We start from the raw sequence: 20,716 nt of genomic DNA on the forward strand, positions 1-20,716 counted from the left end.
CTGTGCCGTTCCCTTATCCGCGGTGGGCCAGGACTTCACTTCTCTCAGAGCCGCCCCAAAGAGTTGGCCGATTATCATATGAACCTTCTGAGGCTCTGTCAAGGGGTAGAACTCGAGCAGGCTGCAGATCCCTTCTTTGAAGTCAGTGAATGTATGCAACTCCCCGGAGTATCGTGGGAGCCAGGCCGCTCCGGGCAGGTACGGCATAGAGAAGGCATACCTCCCAACCGTCCCGATTTCAGCGGGACAGTCCCGCTTTGGCACCGGGGTCCCGCTGTCCCGCTTCGGGCATTTAAAATCCCGAATTTGCGGCCGCCGGTGAAGCCCCGCCCACTTCCGGGACGTAGAGAGAGCCAGCCTGTTTTTTTTTTTTTTTTTTTATAAAAGCTGCCTCCTGACCGCCCGCGCAACACCCCCCCCCCCTCCCCCTGTGCGGCGCTGCCACGCTGAAGGAGAGAGCCTGCAGCAATCAAGAAGAAAGGTCAGCGATTCACTACCTCTGGCTGTGTGTGCACGGAGCTCCGGCTTCTGCTCTTAGCTGCTATCCCGGCAGAGAAGGAGAGACGGGGGAGGTGCCGGGATAGTGCAGAGCTGTGAGCAGGAGACTGAAGACTTCAGCAGAGAGCTGCACATGGACATCAGCCGCCCCTGCATCACAGAGGAGATTGTGTGTGTGTGATGTGTGTGATGGCTGCGTGTGTGTGTGTGATGGCTGCGTGTGTGTGTGATGGCTGCGTGTGTGTGTGATGGCTGCGTGTGTGTGTGTGTGTGTGTGTGATGGCTGCGTGTGTGTGTGTGATGGCTGCGTGTGTGTGTGTGATGGCTGGGTGTGTGTGTGTGATGGCTGTGTGTGTGTGATGGCTGCGTGTGTGTGTGTGTGATGGCTGCGTGTGTGTGTGTGTGATGGCTGCCTGTGTGTGTGTGATGGCTGTGTGTGTGTGATGGCTGCGTGTGTGATGGCTGCGTGTGTGATGGCTGCATGTGTGATGGCTGCGCGCGTGTGTGTGTGTGATGGCTGCGTGTGTGTGTGATGGCTGCGTGTGTGTGTGATGGCTGCGTGTGTGTGTGATGGCTGCGTGTGTGTGTGTGTGTGATGGCTGTGTGTGTGTGATGGCTGCGTGTGTGTGATGGCTGCGTGTGTGTGTGTGATGGCTGCGTGTGTGTGTGTGTGTGTGTGTGTGTGTGTGTGATGGCTGCGTGTGTGTGTGTGATGGCTGCGTGTGTGTGTGTGTGTGATGGCTGCCTGTGTGTGTGTGATGGCTGTGTGTGTGTGATGGCTGCGTGTGTGATGGCTGCGTGTGTGATGGCTGCGCGCGTGTGTGTGTGTGATGGCTGCGTGTGTGTGTGATGGCTGCGTGTGTGTGTGATGGCTGCGTGTGTGTGTGATGGCTGCATGTGTGTGTGATGGCTGCGTGTGTGTGTGTGTGTGATGGCTGCGTGTGTGTGTGTGATGGCTGCGTGTGTGTGTGTGTGTGTGTGTGATGGCTGCGTGTGTGTGTGTGATGGCTGCGTGTGTGTGTGTGTGTGTGATGGCTGCCTGTGTGTGTGTGATGGCTGTGTGTGTGTGATGGCTGCGTGTGTGATGGCTGCGTGTGTGATGGCTGCGCGCGTGTGTGTGTGTGATGGCTGCGTGTGTGTGTGATGGCTGCGTGTGTGTGATGGCTGCGTGTGTGTGTGATGGCTGCGTGTGTGTGTGATGGCTGCGTGTGTGTGTGATGGCTGCGTGTGTGTGTGATGGCTGCGTGTGTGTGTGTGTGTGATGGCTGTGTGTGTGTGATGGCTGCGTGTGTGTGATGGCTGCGTGTGTGTGTGTGTGTGTGTGTGATGGCTGCGTGTGTGTGTGTGATGGCTGCGTGTGTGTGTGATGGCTGCGTGTGTGTGTGTGATGGCTGCGTGTGTGTGTGATGTCTGCGTGTGTGTGTGATGGCTGCATGTGTGTGTGATGGCTGCGTGTGTGTGTGTGTGATGGCTGCGTGTGTGTGTGTGATGGCTGCGTGTGTGTGTGTGTGTGATGGCTGCGTGTGTATGTGTGATGGCTGCGTGTGTGTGTGATGGCTGCGTGTGTGATGCATTTGTGTCAAAGCTGCATGTGTTTGTGAGCTGCGTGCGTGTGTGAGCTGCGTGCGTGTGTGAGCTGCGTGCGTGTGTGAGCTGCGTGCGTGTGAGCTGCGTGCCTGTGTGTGAGCTGCGTGCCTGTATGTCATTATACAGTATGGAGCATCATGTGTGGTCATTATACAATATGGAGCATCATGTGCGGTCATTATACAGTATGGAGCATCATGTGCGGTCATTATACAGTATGGAGCATCATGTGCGGTCATTAGACAGTATGGAGCATCATGTGCGGCCATTATACAGTATGGAGCATCATGTGCGGTCATTAGACAGTATGGAGCATCATGTGCGGCCATTATACAGTATGGAGCATCATGTGCGGTCATTATACAGTATGGAGCATCATGTGCGGTCATTATACAGTATGGAGCATCATGTGTGGCCATTATACAGTATGGAGCATCATGTGCGGTCATTATACAGTATGGAGCATCATGTGTGGTCATTATACAATATGGAGCATCATGTGCGGTCATTATACAGTCTGGAGCATCATGTGCGGTCATTATACAGTATGGAGCATCATTTGCGGTCATACAGTATGGAGCATCATGTGCGGTCATTATACAGTATGGAGCATCATGTGCAGTCATTATACAGTATGGAGCATCATGTGCGGTCATTATACACTATGGAGCATCATGTGCGGTCATACAGTATGGAGCATCATGTGTGTTCATTATACAGTATGGAGCGTCATGTGTGTTCATTATATATTATGGAGCGTCATGTGTGGTCATTATATATTATGGAGCGTCATGTGTGGTCATCGTACAGTATGGAGCATCATGTGTGGCCATTATACAGTATGGAGCATCATGTGTGGCCATTATACAGTATGGGGCTGTGTGGCCATATTTTTTTGTTTATAATTATTGTATATGAAACAGTGTGATCGGCAGTGCTAAATGGGTGTGGTTGGGATGTGGATATGGGTGTGACTAATTATGAATGGGTGTGGTCAGAGGCGTGGCCTAAAATTTGCCGCGGCGCGCAAAGCGCGCCGCAAACTTTGTCCCTCTTTCCCATCTTCAAAAGTTGGGAGGTATGGAGAAGGGCATTATGGCCTTGGTGGTAGTGGCAGCGTCCGACTGGCCGATGGGGGCAGCGGGTTCTGCAGCAACCGGTGGTGGTATTAGGGCCGCGGCTACGTCCGCTGCGGGGACTGGAGCTGCCCCTGCGTCCACGGCTGCGACCGCCGCCTCCACTCCTCCCGACTCGGACATGGCTGTCCCTTCCTCCCACTAACCTGCTGGAGGTTGGAGTTCCTCTTCCGGAGTTGGCACTTTACCGCGCTTTCTTGTCCCGCGCTCCTTTTGACCGATTCCGCCCACGAAGCTAAGGCTCCTCCCTCCGTGCGCGGCAATGGCGAATTGTGGCGGGAGTTCTTGGCGGCAATCAGCAATGCGCAGTCTTTGCAATCAGTCACAGTCCAAGCACAACAAATCACAATTCCAAGGCACACATGACCTGATTCTTCAGGCTTAAGTAAATCCTGTTCGTGACGCCAAATTGTAGCGCCCCCCACTGCCGCAGGGCCGAGGGGTACCCGGTTCCGGGCCTCTGTGTCTCTGTTCTGGGGTTGTCACGGTGGCTAGACCCGGTCCGTGACCCTGCTGAGGGGCGTCCAATGAAAGGTGTGGATGGTGATGATGTGGTGGTGCGGTGCAGGTCGCAGTAAGTAACAAGGACACCAGGTTGCAGTCTCTTTACCTTTTTACTGAAGGTTTGGAGGTACCCAATTTAGACCACTGTTAACATGGCTGGCTGAGACCGGCCGGTCCAACGGCACATCCGGAGTTCCCTTTGCAGGTGGGAATCAGTGTCTACCTTCTAGCGCCTGTGTGTTGTAGTCCTTCCCTGCTGAGCACCCCAGGATAGTCCTCACAACTGCTTCTGTCTGCCTCTGATGTTCGTTCTCTCCGTCCCCCAGATAATATGGTTAGGACGCACCCGTATGACGGGGTAGGCCTGGAGTTCTTCCGGGACCCTAGAGTCGCCCCTCTCCCACAGCTGCCTCCGTTGTCTGCTTAGGTGTTTTAGTGAGACAGCCAACCTATAATTGGCTGTCCTGCCTTGGTTTGAAGTAATGCTTAAAGTCTCTTACTTTCTCGGCGTTTCGGCCAAGGATTGTTTGCGCCTCAGAAGGATGTTGCCTCGATCTTACAGCACGACTCCTTCTGGTCCTATCGCCTCTTTGCTGTATTCCCGTTTTCTCACTTTTTGTCCTTTCTTAGGAATCTGTCAGGATCCCACCCCTGACAGGTCCTCTCTCGAGCTCTTCCCAGTTACTTCTCCCTGTCTTCCTGTCCAACCCCCAGTTTTACCAGAGTGTGAGGAGTGGCCTACTAGATAGAACCACTCCCCCTGGTGGCCGGAGTGTGAAGTGTAATGTGAGTGTTACCTGATCAGGTGAACTCCTTTAGTGCAGTCAGACGTAACATCACTCCCCTTAGTGGCAGAGCGACATTACTGCAACGACCAGGACTCTGGGGCGCTGCATGTACACAGTGACTGCACCAGCAGAATAGTGAGTGCAGCTCTGGGGTATAATACAGGATGTAAGTCAGGATCAGTAATGTAATGTGTGTACACAGTGACTGCACCAGCAGAATAGTGAGTGCAGCTCTGGGGTATAATACAGGATGTAACTCAGGATCAGTAATGTAATGTATGTACACAGTGACTGCACCAGCAGAATAGTGAGTGCAGCTCTGGAGTATAATACAGGATGTAACTCAGGATCAGTAATGTAATGTATGTACAAAGTGACTGCACCAGCAGAATAGTGAGTGCAGCTCTGGGGTATAATACAGGATGTAACTCAGGATCAGTAATGTAATGTATGTACACAGTGACGGCACCAGCAGAATAGTGAGTGCAGCTCTGGGGTATAATACAGGATGGAACTCAGGATCAGTAATGTAATGTATGTACACAGTGACTGCACCAGCAGAATAGTGAGTGCAGCTCTGCAGTATAATACAGGATGTAACTCAGGATCAGTAATGTAATGTATGTACACAGTGACTGCACCAGCAGAATAGTGAGTGTAGCTCTGGAGTATAATACAGGATGTAATTCAGGATCAGTAATGTAATGTATGTATACAGTGACTGCACCAGAAGAATAGTGAGTGCAGCTCTGGAGTATAATACAGGATGTAACTCAGGATCAGTAATGTAATGTATGTACACAGTGACTGCACCAGCAGAATAGTGAGTGCAGCTCTGGGGTATAATACAGGATGTAACTCAGGATCAGTAATGTAATGTATGTACACAATGACTGCACAGCAGGAAGAGGTGGAGCCTGCTTGCCGTGTGCTCTGTGTGCTGCCTAGAGAGAGCTCCTGGGAAGGGAGGTAAACTTTTTCATCCAGGACTTTTTGTCTGCCCCCTTCCCAGGAAAGAAGGCTCATTTTGGGACTGGCCTCCGGGGCTGGGCCCCCGGCTCCCGCCTCCCGGTCCAAGCCGGCGGGGGGTGGGAGGACTCCAACTCCGGCTAGGGCCACAAGATCTGGCCAAGGATCAGGCAAGGGATCCAGTATGAAGACCCGTAGGACCCCTGAGGCCACGGCGGCTCCTTCCCCCGGAGGTAGGCCTAGTACGAGCAGGGGTGCTGCAGCGGTGCCCCTTGGTTGGGGTACTAAGGCGGCTAGAGAATCCGCCGTGGGCTATGGTTCACGCATCCATGCGCACCTCTGCGAGTATGAGGACGCCTCAAGGAAGCTAAAATCCCTCTGGGGGGAGTTGAGGGTAGCTAAGGAGAGGTCTGACAGGGCCTCCGGCAATAAGAAGGCCGAGCTATCCGCCGCGGTCAAGAAGATAAAACAATACATACAAGGCCTGGAAAGCCGGAGGTGTGAGATCCTGGATGGCAGCGGGCCCTTCCGTGAAAAGCTGGAGAACGACGACCGGTTCAGAGCCATGACCGGTCGGGCTCCGGAGGGGTCACGGAGCTCCGGCCAGGTGGTGGAGAAGGATGATGAGGAATGCGAGGAGGAGATCGCGCACTACCCACCGCCTGGTGGCCTGGTAAGAGATCTCCAGGCGTCACATAGCGGGATAGTCCCCGAGCAGGTGGCTCTCCCGTCAGATTCTGGCCCTTCAGGGGACAGCGGGAGCGAGGGGGAGGATGAGGATGGTGGTAGTAGCAGTGAGGGGGCTGCCTCGTCATGCAGCAGATCCGGCAGATCGAGTCCCCGGTCCGTTTTAACCAGCTGAGGTTCGGGGATGAGATCTGTGAGGACGAGGCAACCAGGAGGGGGATGAAGAGGAAGGTTAAGAAAAGTAAGAAGAAGAAACCATCTACTGTGGAGAAATATGTGTATGTCCCCCTCTCTGGGGCCCCCCGATCCCGCTGTGCGGCACCCGCTACCCACCCCGGCTCGGACACTGTTGTGGGTCCGCAGCAAGGGAGCGGGGAGATTACAGGCCATGACACGCAGGGCGCTGCCTCTGTTTGTGGTAACGGAGGGGGTAGTGATGTGTCTGATATGGAGCATGGTGTGGAAGGTGGCCCAGAGGTGGGCAAGAGAGTGGCAGCCGGGACCGCATCTCCGGCGGTGAGTACTGGGGTGTCCGGGTCCCCCACTTACGGATCCGCTAAATCTGGATTGCTTCTGGGGTCCCAGGCACCTAGTAAAGTAAAGGGGGAGGGGCCTGCAGCTTCGGCATTACAGGCTCATAAAAAGAAAATGGTGGGGGCTCCCCTGGCGGGGTCTGCGGTGAAGTCGAGGTCTCCTGCATTGGGGGCACCACCGCTGGTGGATGCTGAGGGAGAGTGGCCTAGCCTGGGGCCAGCCGCTGGAGTTGCTGTGGCCAGGCTGTTTGTGGCCCAGGGTGTGGTGGTGGGGGGTGCTGTGCCCCGTGGGACTGGTACCGCCGGGGGGATTCCTGGGGGTGGATCCAGCTCTGGGTCGGCTCTGGGGGTCCCGCTGCAGCCGGTCTCAGGGGGCGTGGCCTCCTCGGCACCCGCTGCCCATGTAGGAGCAGCTTTGGATAGCTCTGCTGTGCGGCTGAAGGCTGGAGGCGTGGCTTCCCAAGGAAAGGAAAAAAAATGGTCTTAGCCAGCAATGGAGCAGGGACTGCAGCAGATAGCAGCAAGGGCGCCTGCCTGGCGGGGTCCCCTGAGTCTGGGGGCTTACCTGCGGTGGGGGCTCCGGTGACAAGGCAGGATGGAGCTGGAGGTGGGTCTGCACCTGTCTTCCTACCTGCCAGTGAGGGAGGAGGCTCTGCGCCTGCTATGGTGGAAAGTCAGGCTGTGCTGCTTAAGTCCCATGGCAGCAGGACTCTTAAAGGGACAGCAGCGCTGTGTGTGCCAAACCCCCCAGCAGGGAAGATGCCACCAGTAGGTGGCGGTAGCAGTGAACCTGGAAATACCCAAAAGGTGAGGCAAAATAATAATGACCCCAGTGTGCATGTGAGTGAGAGTGGGGTGACTGATGGAGTGGATGAGGAGGGTGCGGGTATGGAAGTGTCTATGGTTGAGGATGCGAGTGGCAGTGCGTCTAAGGTGGCAAGTGTGAGTACGGTGTCTGATGGTAGTGGGAGAAGGGGGGAGGGGGCCGGTCCATCTGCCCCCCCAGCCACAGGTTCTCAGAGTTATTCGGGGGTGGTGGCTGGAGCCCCGGGGTCTAGTGAGGGGGTTTCCTCACCTCTGGACCTCAGGGATAGCGTTTTGCGGCGCCGTTTCCTGGAGGCCCTCAAAAAGGGAGAACGGACGATCGAAGTAACGGGAAGAGTGGTGGACTTGGCCTTTTGGCTGGATAGACACGGCCAGGCTGCCTTCCAAGATAAAAGGGAAGGGGAAACTGTTTGGTCCCTCCCGACAGCCGGGCAGGGGGTGGCCAGGCGGAATGTGGTCCGTCTTCGGTGGAGGGGCAGTGAAGCGTGCCCACCAAGGGCGAGGGTTGTGGAGCTCCTTCTGAAGATGGACTTCAGGGCGACGGACATCTTTGCCCTGATCCATCCGTTTGGCGCCTCCTTCTTCGATGTCAGTTTTGTTCGGCCAGAGGGCTTGGAGCTTTTCTGGTCGAATTTCGAACTGGCAAAGGGGGAGCCCGGCTGGCGAGACTTTGCCGTGCAGGCGTTGTCTCGCCAAAATAGTGTAAAGAGGGTGACCGTTCTGACAAGTAACTCCCCCACTCTCTGGGGTCGACATAATGACGTGGCTTTCCCGTTATGGGGAAGTCACCGAGGTCCCTAAAAAAAAATAGGGACGAGTTTGGCATTTGGTCAGGGGGCTGGACCTTCATGGTAAAGTTGAAGGTTTCAGGAGGTACGGTTACCCACATCCCTTCCTCAGCATTTCTGGGGAGGGACAGAATCCAGATCTTCTACCAGGGGCAACCGAAGGTCTGCCACAGGTGCGGTGATCCCCGCCACTTCAGCGCAGGCTGCAAGGTACAGAAATGTGCCTTGTGTGGCGGGGTAGGCCATCTTGCCGCGGCCTGTGGTGACATTAGGTGTCACCTGTGTGGTGACCTAGGTCACCCGTATAGCCGCTGCCACCGTTCCTTTTCCAGCACCATCTCTGGCCCGGCAGGGGGGAGCCAAGGGGGGGTCCCCGGTGGTGCAACTTCTGCTGTGGCTGAGGGTGGAGGCGTGAGGGGAGCTGAGGGGTCAGTGAGGAAAGGCGAGGCTGGTACATCTGCCCACCAGTGGCAACAGGTGAGGAGCCGTAGGGGCAGGGGGCAGGATAAGCCTCAGGCAACTGGGGTGATGACTGCCCCCACCCTGGAGACGGCAGCCGAAGCCTCTGAGGCCCTGGGGGAGAAGGCGGTGAGCGAGGAGATCCGGAGGATGGAGAGAGAGGAGTTGGCTGCTTCTGATAACTCTTCCCAGTATGAAAGTCTGGATGAAGAGGTGGTGGAGCAGCCTAAAAAAACGGGTGACAATCGTACCGGTAAGAGTCGGAAGAAGAGGAAGAACAAGGCTAAAAAAATCTAAGCCCCCCCCCTGGCCACTGGGGTGCCTACGGAAGGGCTCGCCGACTCCCCTCTGATCCCCCTCTCCAATCGGTTCCAAGCCCTCGATGACTCTGCTGTGTCGGAGGTCGGGGGTGAGGGGCCGGTCGCAACATCTGGGGTGCCTTCGGGGAGTGGTGAGGTCTGTCCTCCGGGGGATTCACACTCCTCTGGAGGGGGGACCACCTCGGGGTCCAGGGGCAAGGAATCTATTTCTGGGAAATCCAGTGCTATAAAGGAGGATATGGACACCTCGGTATCTTTAGAGAGGAGGGGTGAGTCGGGCTCCTCCTCAGAAGGGGAGAGGAAATCAGGGGGTACGGTTAAAAAACAGGCCATCTAACTCAATCACCCATGATGGCGGAACCTACCCCGTTGACTCTGGCGTCGATTAATGTCGCCAGCATAAAGTCAGATACGGCTAGATTTACGGCCTTTGATTTTTTCACCCGGGTTGAGGCTGATATTTTATTTTTGCAGGAGACCAGACTAACGGACCTGGGGTCCATCTACAAAGCAAAGAGGGAATGGAGGAGTGGGCCCTCATACTGGTCTCTTGCGGCCGAGCCGTATAGCGGGGTAGCGGTCCTTTTTAAGACCGTGGAGGTGGAATGCAGACGGGTGATCGAGGTAGAAATGGGGAGATGTTTGGTCCTTGACGTCTTCATGAGGGGACAGGAGCTTCGGCTCATCAATATCTATGGCCCACAATCCAAGTGGGACCGTAAATGTCTCTTCCTGAGGATCAAGCCCTATCTTTTTACGAGCCGGCAGGTGGTCTTCGGTGGGGATTTTAATACTGTAACCAGACTCCGTGATAGGGGAGGCCCCGGAGACCGGCTGGCTTATGATAGCGTAGCCTTGAATAGCATAGTAAGCGAAGCTCGCCTGGTGGATGTCCACATCCGGCACAACCCAGGTCACGGGGGTTTCACCTTTTTTAGGGGAAGCAGTAGGTCTAGGATAGATAGGTTTTTTTTAAAGGAGGAAGCCGTCTCTTCTGCAGTGTCCGCTGTTGAGGTGGAGTTCTCCGATCACTGTTTCATTTTCTTTACTTTGAATGTTACAGAGACCCCCCGGACGGGGAGAAGCCTATGGAAGCTGAATTCGTCCCTTCTGGAAGAGGCAGAAGTAAGACAGTCCTTTGAGGAATTTCTTCAGAGCCAGGTACCTCTTTTGGGTCTTTGTAGCAGTAAGTCTGAGTGGTGGGAGATCATCAAAAGAAGGGTCGCAAGGTTCTTCCGTCAGCTCTCGAGCCTCAGGGGCCTGAACAGGTACCGCCTGTATCGGGAGCTGGGGAGGAAACTCGAGCAGCTCGTCTCGACTGGAGGGGACCGAGAGGAAATCTCCAGGGTGAAGACCTTGCTCAAGGGGTGCCAGTATGATAGGCACACATCCTTGGTTTTTGAGAGGGATTTCGGGAGGTACCGCTCGCCCGACCCTTACAGAAACTGCAGGTTGTCAGTGAATTGTAAGATGGTGAGAGGACTGACTGACAGTATGGGGTCCCTGAACAGATCCAAATCAGGGATCCTGGAGGTGGTCAGATCCTTCTACTTGCACCTCTTGGGGAGGAGGGATCCTGATCGGGATGAGATGTCGGCTTTCCTGACTGAAACCATCCCTGAGCCAGGGGATGACCCCTCTCTTCATGTTTTGGCAGAAGCAATCAGGGAAGAGGAAGTGAGACGGGCGATTGATGGGCTCCGGCCCAAAAAGTCGCCCGGTCCGGATGGCTTAACATCCGAGTTCTACAAGACTTTTAGGGACTCTTTGGTCCCCCTCTTGACTGAGGTTTTTAATGAGTGCCTCTCCTCGGACATTCTACCCAGTTCAATGAGGAAGTCAGCCCTGATTATCCTGTCAAAGGGTAAAGACTCGTCCCGTATTGAGAATTGGCGTCCCATAGCGCTTCTCAATACGGACCGAAAGGTTCTGGCAAAGGTGCTTTTTAATCGGTTGGTGCAGTTTGCGCCCCGGCTCCTTTCGGGGGCCCAGCACTGCTCTGTTCCAGGCCGCAGTACATTTAGTGCTGTGCTCGGTGTCCGGGAGGCAGTGGAGCAGGGCAGGGCAGGTCACTGGAAGGGGTACTTGCTGTCCTTAGACCAGGCGAAGGCCTTTGACCGGGTTAACCATGAGTACCTCTGGTCCGTCCTTCTGAGGTATGGTCTGCCTGGGAGGTTTGTTGATTGGTTGAGAGTTTTATACAATGGGGCAGAGACTTTTCCGCTCGTGAACGGTTGGGTCTGACACCCTTTTGAGGTGAGGTCTGGTGTCCGCCAGGGCTGTCCTCTGAGCCCGCTGTTATACGTGTTTGCGATCGACCCCCTTTTAAGGAGGGTGGAGCGTGGACCATTGGTGGGTGTCAGGATGGACCAGGCGGAGCCAGAGGCCACCTTGAGGGTAGTGGCATACGCTGATGATGTTTCCCTTTTTGTATCCTCGAGAGAGGAGGCAGATTGGGTGATGTCTGAGGTTGAACGCTACTCGGTGGCATCCGGTTCCATGATCAACCGGGACAAGTGTGAGAGTCTCTGGCTGGGAGGGGGAGATCCAAGTTTTGATCTCCCGGACACCCTTCCAGGGCCTCAGGCCACAGCAAAAATATTAGGCATCAGTTTCGGCCCGGGGGACTATCCCCAGCAAAACTGGGAGGGCAGACTTAAGATTGCCGCCCAGAAGGTGGATCAGTGGAAGGGTTGGTCTTTGACCCTAAGGGAAAGGGTTAGTCTTGCCAAGGGCTATTTGCTTCCTTTGCTAATATATTTGGGGAGCGTCTGCATCTTGCCAGAGCCTCTTTGGACACGGGTCTACAGCCTGTTTTTCCAATTATTATGGGGAAATAGGCTGAACCTTATCAAGAGGGAGGTCACGTACCGCACAAGGAGACTAGGAGGGTTGGGTATGGTCAACCCAGTGGTGTTTCTAGTAAACACCTTTCTTAAGGCAAACATCTCCAACCTCTGGTCAGAGAGGGCTCCTCTGTGGGTATTCTCCTGTAGGGGGTGGTTTCGGCCTTTCTTCCAGGAATGGGAGACAGGAGGGCAGGTAAAGGACCTTCGAACACCTCATGGGCATCTTTCGGCTTATGCTACCCCGGTTCTGAAGGTGATCCGTCGGTGGGGTCTGGGAGTGTGGGAGATCAGGACTATGTCGAGAAGGTTACTTGACAATAGGGTCCTGTTGACCCACTTTCAGAAGCCCCTGGCGCTCAGGGATTGCCCAAGCCGGGATCTGGAGGTGGGGCTCGGGTTATTAAACTCTAAGCGGATCCCCTTGAAGTTTTGGGACTTGGCTTGGTGCTGCTTCCATGGGAAGCTGTATGTGAGGGACAACCTGAAGTGCAGATGCTCTGATGACCGGGATTGTCCCCGCGAAGAGTGTGGCGGTATGCTTGAAAGCATAGAGCATTTCCTGCTTTGGTGTCCCTTTAATACAGAGGTCTACAGCAGGGTGGGTGCTTCCATTGGCTGGCCTAGGCTGGCAAGCCTTTCCTATGCGGAGTGGGCCTATGGGGCATTCAGGTCCCTTGGTGGCCGAGATCGGGGCACTGTTTTCTTAGTTAGTTTAGTAACTAGGTTCCACACGTGGAATGCACGGTGTCTAGTGTCTACTCAGCGGAAAGTCCTCCCCAGGGAAGAGGTGATTAGGAACATCCTGGGTGACCTGGCAAAAGTGCGCTTGCTGGAGTTTGAGAGGCTGGGTGCAGGGAGGGCCTCTCTTCTTTGGAGGGGTTTCTCCTTTAATGTGCCCTAGGGAGAGTTAGGTTCTGTGTGCCTGTGATAGGGTTGAGTTAGTCTTATTTATCTTTTCATCTTTATTTTGTAGGGTCAGATAGATGTGTAGGGACAGGGAGGGACAGATAGGGACAGTCTTTAGGGACAGGTAGTTAGTATTAGGTTGGTAGTGAGGGTCAGTGAGGGACAGGTAGGGGCAGGTAGGGAGAGATTAGTAGGGCTATAGGGACAGGATTTTCTCTTTTGTGTTGTTAGTGAGGGTCAGGGTGATGTGCGGTAGATTAGGGTGAGAGCCTCTATGGTCTCCAGTTCCTGGTGGTGGGCTGTAACCCTCACTTATAGATTTTTGTTTTGTAATTGGTAACCCGGGTATAGGGCTTGCAAGCATTGAACTTGGGCCTGTTCTTTGGTCATGATTATGGTGTGTATTGGTTATTATTATGTTATTATTGATTATATGTTATTATAAGGTTGTATATATGTTACATGTGTACTATGATGCGTGTAGGGGGGATTTAGTTTAGGTGGGGTGGGGGGTTTCTTGGGGGGTGGGGGGATGGGTTTTGGAGAATGGACGTCCGGCGGGATGCCAAGAAGAGGAAAAAAGGGCCATAAACTTCTATGGACCTTGTTGTATAGTGAAGGCCACAAACTTTCGTGGGACCTTGTGTGATAGGCCACAAACTCTCGTGGGACCTGGTGTGATAGGCCACAAACTTTCGTGGGACCTTTGGGGGAATGGTGGTGGTTTAGTTTAGGAGAAAAAAATAAAAAATAAAAAAAAAATATATAAAATAAAAAATAAAAAAAATATATATATAAAATATATGATTAAGTTTCGGCCAGGTGGCCTATTTGCTTTCTTTAGGGCAGTTGGCCGACTTTTATTTATTTTTCTAGGGATGAATGCATGGGTATGTGTGTATGAGGGGAAAAGGTACAAGGGGAGAGAAAAATGGATATAGGTTGAGGTCTCTTCCCTTGCTGGGGGTTATTAATGAAATGGAGGAACATTTTGTTTGTATAAATATGCTGGACATTGGACTTTTGGGGACTGTGAATAATTTGTTTTGTTATTGAGTTTGTCTGTAAGCTTTGCCTGTAAGTTTTGTTTTGTACTTTTATAATAAAAAAGAGATACAGGATGTAACTCAGGATCAGTAATGTAATGTATGTACACAGTGAGTGCACCAGCAGAATAGTGAGTGCAGCTCTGGAGTATAATACAGGGTGTAACTCAGGATCAGTAATGTAATGTATGTACACAGTGACTGTACCAGCAGAATAGTGAGTGCAGCTCTGGAGTATAATACAGGATGTAACTCAGGATCAGTAATGTAATGTATGTACACAGTGACTGCCCCAGCAGAATAGTGATTGCAGCTCTCGAGTATAATACAGGAAGTAACTCAGGATCAGTAATGTAATGTATGTACACAGTGACTGCACCAGCAGAATAGTGAGTGCAGCTCTGGAGTATAATACAGGAAGTAACTCAGGATCAGTAATGTAATGTATGTACACAGTGACTGCACCAGCAGAATAGTGAGTGCAGCTCTGGGGTATAATACAGGATGTAACTCAGGATCAGTAATGTAATGTGTGTACACAGTGACTGCACCAGCAGAATAGTGAGTGCAGCTCTGGGGTATAATACAGGATGTAACTCAGGATCAGTAATGTAATGTATGTACACAGTGACTGCACCAGCAGAATAGTGAGTGCAGCTCTGGGGTATAATACAGGATATAATTTAGCTGACATAACTTTTATTTCTAAATACTCTAAGTGCAGATATTATCTCAGTCTATGTCTAAAATCAAAAGTATTGGTACAATTAACACTATAATTATTAAAATGGTGTACACGGCCTAATATAATTGGTGCATGTCACTTGGCATGTTATACACGTCCATTTTTTTTGTACTACCTCATTCTGCCATGGTCACTTTGCCGCACACCATGTTCTCCACTATTTTGGTGCAGTTTTTGTCACACTGGATGACATATCGCCCCCAGGTTTATACAGCCGGATGGAGATTTGCCTTAATAAAGGAATTCTATTGACGGCCATATATTATTATAGACCTATAATACGGTCTGTCAGGGTTTCATCATTTTGATCCGGGGGGCACAAACATTTTAAAACAAATTTTGGCTACGAATATGAGAATTTGACTAATTTTTTTATAATGTAAATTTTATGGAAAGAAAATGAAAAAACCAAATGTAGGTCACCTGAGCGTCCGTCCGCGGCTCGCAGTAACGATCAGTCCCCTCTGCATCGCTCGCGGCTTTGTAGTTTAATGGCGCACAGCACAGTCCCTAAAAGTCTTAAACCTCTGGGTAGAATGTGGCGGCTCTCGCTCCCTTTGTTCCGCGGCTTTGAAGGCTCTCAGGTCTCGACGCGGCATCACATTAGTCGGATGTTGCATCTGAATAAAATAATTCACAATGTCAAACATTTAGAGGACGCCCGCGTGTGTCTGTATTCCAGTCTCCTGCGGAGGTCACCGGGACGTCTGCTCAAGAGCGGCGGCTAATGTCGCACAATCCCATTTATCCTTAAAACTCTAGATCATTTATTTTTATCATCATTTGTAACCTTTCAGCGTATTAAATATAGGGTGAAGTGAAGGGCGTCATTAGCTAGTCAGACCAGGGACACAATGTCGCTTTTGTAAGGACGATGCAAGGTCTTCGAAGGGTTGAAGTCTATCGAAGCTTCTAGTTAATCCCATGTGGTTGGACCATTGGGAAACAGTGAACCCCCACCCTCATGTCAACCTCAAACCGGGCGTAAAAAGCACTGAGCAGGGGTTCTCATCTGGTGGACCATGGTACAATCCTGGATGATGGACGCCATCAGTCCCAAGTCCCACCGACCGGCCATCATGGATGAAATGCATTGACATAATTACCAACAGGCCTGAATTTGCCGGGACTGTCCTGATTTTTTGGTAGAAAGATATGAAGTTTATGTAAACTCCACTCACATGTGAGGGTGTCACGTACAGTGTAGGACAGACTATGTGCAACACGAAGGAATAAGGGGAATGGAGGTCCAACACTAGACCCCTAGGCAGATCTAACGTCACCATATCTTCCCTAAGGGAAGTTAAATAGGTTCTGCACCTATCTCCGAGCAGGATACCTAGTCCCTGTCAGACCCTAGTGGTAATCCCTGCTTAGGGAAGGAAGGGGTGTACGCTGGTCGAACCCCACTAACACTAAAGACACATAGGATAAACAAAACAAGGGATACACTTAACTTAAGTAGACTCAGAGAGAAACACCGACGGCTTCCAAACTCCAAAGAGGATGCTAGCCGACTGCTGCAGCTCCATGCCTCAACAGGACGTGCAAATAGAATATATCACCCACAACTCCCAACAGCAAGTTGGGAGTTATAAACACCCAGATCCAGGTGTGACCATTAGAGCCAGGGAAGGTGACAACTGGGTCCTAGCATCAGAAGGACCAGGCCGAAGTCTGCAAAGTAACCTACTGAGACCTTCTGCAGACAGATGCATTGTAACAGTCTGCGGCCTCTGACACATCCGTGACCGAGGGCATCCGCCAGATGAGTGTTCCCGGGTGGGGTTGAGGCCATTTGTTTGCAGAAATGACCAGCATCAGTATCATGTATGTGGCTGCGTTTGGAAGTGTAGAGAACTTGGATGCAATGGGGCTTTTTTTATTTAGTTTTTTCTTTCAGGTGTGGGGTCTGAATTATTTTTAGGAGTCTGGTCTGGGGTCTGATTTATTTTTAGGAGTCCGGTCTGGGGTCTGAATTATTTTAAAGAGTCTGGCCTGGGGTCTGAATTATTTTAAGGAGTCTGGTCTGGGGTCTGAATTATTTTAGGGAATCTGGTCTGGGGTCTGAATTATTTTAGGGAATCTGGTCTGGGGTCTGAATTATTTTAAGGAGTCTGGCCTGGGGTCTGAATTATTTTAAGGAGTCTGTTCTTGGGTCTGAATCATTTTTAGGAGTTTCGTCTGGGGTCTGAATTATTCTTAGGAGTCTGGTCTTGGGTCTAAATTATTTTAGGAGTCCGGTCTGGGGTCTGAATTATTTTAAAGAGTCTGGCCTGGGGTCTGAATTATTTTAAGGAGTCTGGTCTGGGGTCTGAATTATTTTAAGGAGTCTGGTCTGGGGTCTGAATTATTTTAGGGAATCTGGTCTGGGGTCAGAATTATTTTAAGGAGTCTGGTCTGGGGTCTGAATTATTTTAGGGAATCTGGTCTGGGGTCAGAATTATTTTTAGGAGTCTGTTCTTGGGTCTGAATCATTTTTAGGAGTTTCGTCTGGGGTCTGAATTATTCTTAGGAGTCTGGTCTTGGGTCTAAATTATTTTAGGAGTCTGGTCTTGGGTCTGAATTATTTTAGGGAATCTGGTCTGGGGTCTGAATTATTTTTAGGAGTCTGATCTGGGGTCTGAATTATTTTTAGGAGTCTGATCTGGGGTCTGAATTATTTTTAGGAGTCTGGTCTTGTGTCAGATAGGAATATCAGATGTTGTAGATCTACAACCCTGAACCCTGACTGTACAGCCATCTATCTATATATTTGTCTAAGGTCCACTTCCGTCTGTTTGTCTGTCTGTAATGGAAATCCTGCGCCGCTGATTGGTTGCGGCAGGCTGTGACCAGTCAGCGACGGGCACAGTCCGGCAGCGAATTCGCCGCTCCCTACTTCCGTCCAGTCAGTGCCCGGCGCCCGCTCCATACTCCCCTCCAGTCAGCGCTCACACAGGGTTAATGGCAGCGTTAACGGACCGCGTTATGCCGCGGTGTAATGCACTCCGTTAACGCTGCTATTAACCCTGTGTGACCAACTTTTTACTATTGATGCTGCCTTTCCACCCCTGGACGAAGCATTTCAGTGCGAAACGCGCGTCGGGTGTGGTGGGTCCCCCAGGAGTACTCCGCAGGTAACTACATCTATTGCTTGTACATACACAGGTATGAAGAATGCTTTATGATGTGGCGCTTACATGTGCCTTGGGTGCATAGTTACACAGTACCTTCTTGATCTTTTTGTGTACATATTAATATTGTTACTTATTTGATTGTATTTACCTTATGTACACATTTTGTTGTTGGCTTACTCCTTGGGCTACCCACCCTTTTGTTCTTGTGCTTGTGGTTTTGCCCATTTTTAATACCTTTAATGTTTTTCTAATAAAGATCATGTTCATTTTAATTGGCCCAGTGTGAAGTTTTGTTTGTAGGTGTCTCTTATATATGATGACTTCATGGTATTGTTTAAGGGATTTGTTTAGGTGTATCTATGCAGCATCAATAGTAAAAAGATCTAATGTTAAAAAAAAAAAAAATTGTGCTATTCTCACCTTCCGCCGTCCACCGATGCACGCAATGCTGCCGCCAGCTTCCGTTCCCAGTGCAGCATTGCAAAATTACCCAGATGACTTAGCGGTCTCGCGAGACTGCTAAGTCATCTGGGTAATTTCGCAATGCATCGCTGGGAACGGAAGCTGGCGGCCGCATCACGTGCATTGGGACAGCTTTGCTGGACGCCAGAGGGTGAGTATATACCTATTTTTTATTTTCATTCTTTTTTTAACAGGGATATGGTGCCCACACTGCTATATAGTAGTTGGCCTGTATTATATACTGCGTGGGCTGTGTTATATACTGCGTGGGCTGTGTTATATACTGCGTGGGCTGTGTTATATACTGCATGGCCTGTGTTATATACTGCGTGGGCTGTGTTATATACTCTGTGGCCTGTGTTATATACTCTGTGGCCTGTGTTATATACTACGTGGCTGTGCAATATACTACGTGGCTGTGTGTTATATACTACGTGGGCTTTGTTATACACTGCGCGGCTGCTATATCTTACGTGAGCTGTGCTGTATACTGCGTGGCTGCTTTCTATTACGTGGGCTGTGTTATATACTACGTGGCCAGTGTTATATACTGTGTGGGCTGTGTTATATACTATGTGGCCAGTGTTATATACTGCGTGGGCTGTGTTATATACTGCGTGGCCTGTGTTATATACTACATGGCTGTGCTATATACTACGTGGCTGTCTGTGTTATATACTATGTGGGCAATGTTATATACTACATGGGCTGTGTTATATACTGTGTGGCTGCTATATATTACGTGGGCTGTGCTATATACTGCGTGGCTGCTATCTATTACGTGAGCTGTGTTATATACTACGTGGCCAGTGTTATATACTGCGTGGGCTGTGTTATATACTATGTGGCCAGTGCTATATACTACGTGGGCTGTGTTATATTCTACGTGGGCTGTTATATACTACGTGGGCTGTGTTATATACTGCGTGGGCTGTGTTATATACTACGTGGGCTGTGTTATATACTGCGTGGGCTGTTTTACATACTGCGTGGGCTGTGTTATATACTACGTGGGCTATGTTATATACTACGTGGGCAGTGTTAAAGTAGGCAGTGTTATATACTGCGTGGGCAGTGTTATATACTACGTGGGCAGTGTTATATACTATGTGGGCAGTGTTATAAACTGCGTGGGCTGTGTTATATGCTACGTGGGCTGTGTTATATACTGCGTGGGCTGTGCTATATATTACATGGGCTGTGTTATATACTATGTGGCTGTGCTATATACTACGTGGCTGTGGTATATACTACGTGGCTCCTATGTACCACATGGCTGTCTGTGTTACGTGGCCTCTGCTATATACTATGTGGCTGCTATATATACACATACATACATATTCTAGAATACCCGATGCGTTAGAATCGGGCCACTATCTAGTTATAGATACTTTGAATATATAAAGTTGATTATCGCTCCGGCAGTGATTTATTTGCGATACCCTGGCCAATCAGATCTATCATTTTTTATGATGGAGCATTGTGTTATAGGGTTAGAAGTCGCCTTTCATCTGGTCACTGATGTAACTGATTATCCTTCGGGAATATTTAAAGATACATAGCTGTGTAAAGCAATCTGCTGCTGCATTTTTGATCAAAGAAAATAGAGCTAGGTATTGATATGTTCTTTCTAGCCCGATATAACTAGATATTCCCTTTGCACTTTTCACCCTTATGGTGGATATATAATATTTCTTTATCTTTTCTATAGAACTTAATAAAAGTTATATTTTATAAGGGTTTTTTTCAGTTAGCAGCTGAGCACCATAGAAACCTGCAGAAGATCCTCAGATTAGATAATAATTGACATAATTTTAGAATTTGTATTTTGTCTCTTCGGATTCTTGCGGGCAGAGACCCAGAAGCCACCGGCTGGCGGAGGACTAGACGGCGCCAAGCAGAGCGCCAGGAGACAGAGTATCGCAACCCCATAATGACTGCGAGCAGAGAATTCTCCGTGATTATTAATCGAAGCCAAAGTGGATCCGTTATCATTAATTGACTTCTGGAAAAATAAACATTATGACGTTATAAGATATGTGTCCCGTATGGCGAGAATCAAGGCTGGGATTTAGCACCAGGGCCTCCAACATTTGGGCAATCACCACCCAAATAAGCCATGAAGCCATCGTCATCGTATTGAGGCACTGTACAGTACGCATTCATTGTGCTGCATGGACCATAGTATAGGCACAGTACAATGCAGCACACTACTGTGTAGATACTATATGGCAGTATTATATAGGCACTGTATGGTATTGCTATTAGTTCAACTCTGGATACTACTATGTGTGGGTACTGTATGGCAGTATTATATGGGTACTTATGGTACTGTTATCAGTACAATGCATGACGTTATTCTCTAGATAGTATACGACAGTATTATACAGGCACTTATGGTATTGTTATTATTGTTGTTCAATGCAGGACACTATTATGTAGAATATGTATAGAAGTGTTATATAGACAGTGTATGGTACTGTTGTATGATCAAA

The sequence above is a fragment of the Ranitomeya variabilis genome, chromosome 7, assembly GCF_051348905.1.
Source record: "Ranitomeya variabilis isolate aRanVar5 chromosome 7, aRanVar5.hap1, whole genome shotgun sequence".
NCBI lineage: Eukaryota > Metazoa > Chordata > Amphibia > Anura > Dendrobatidae > Ranitomeya > Ranitomeya variabilis.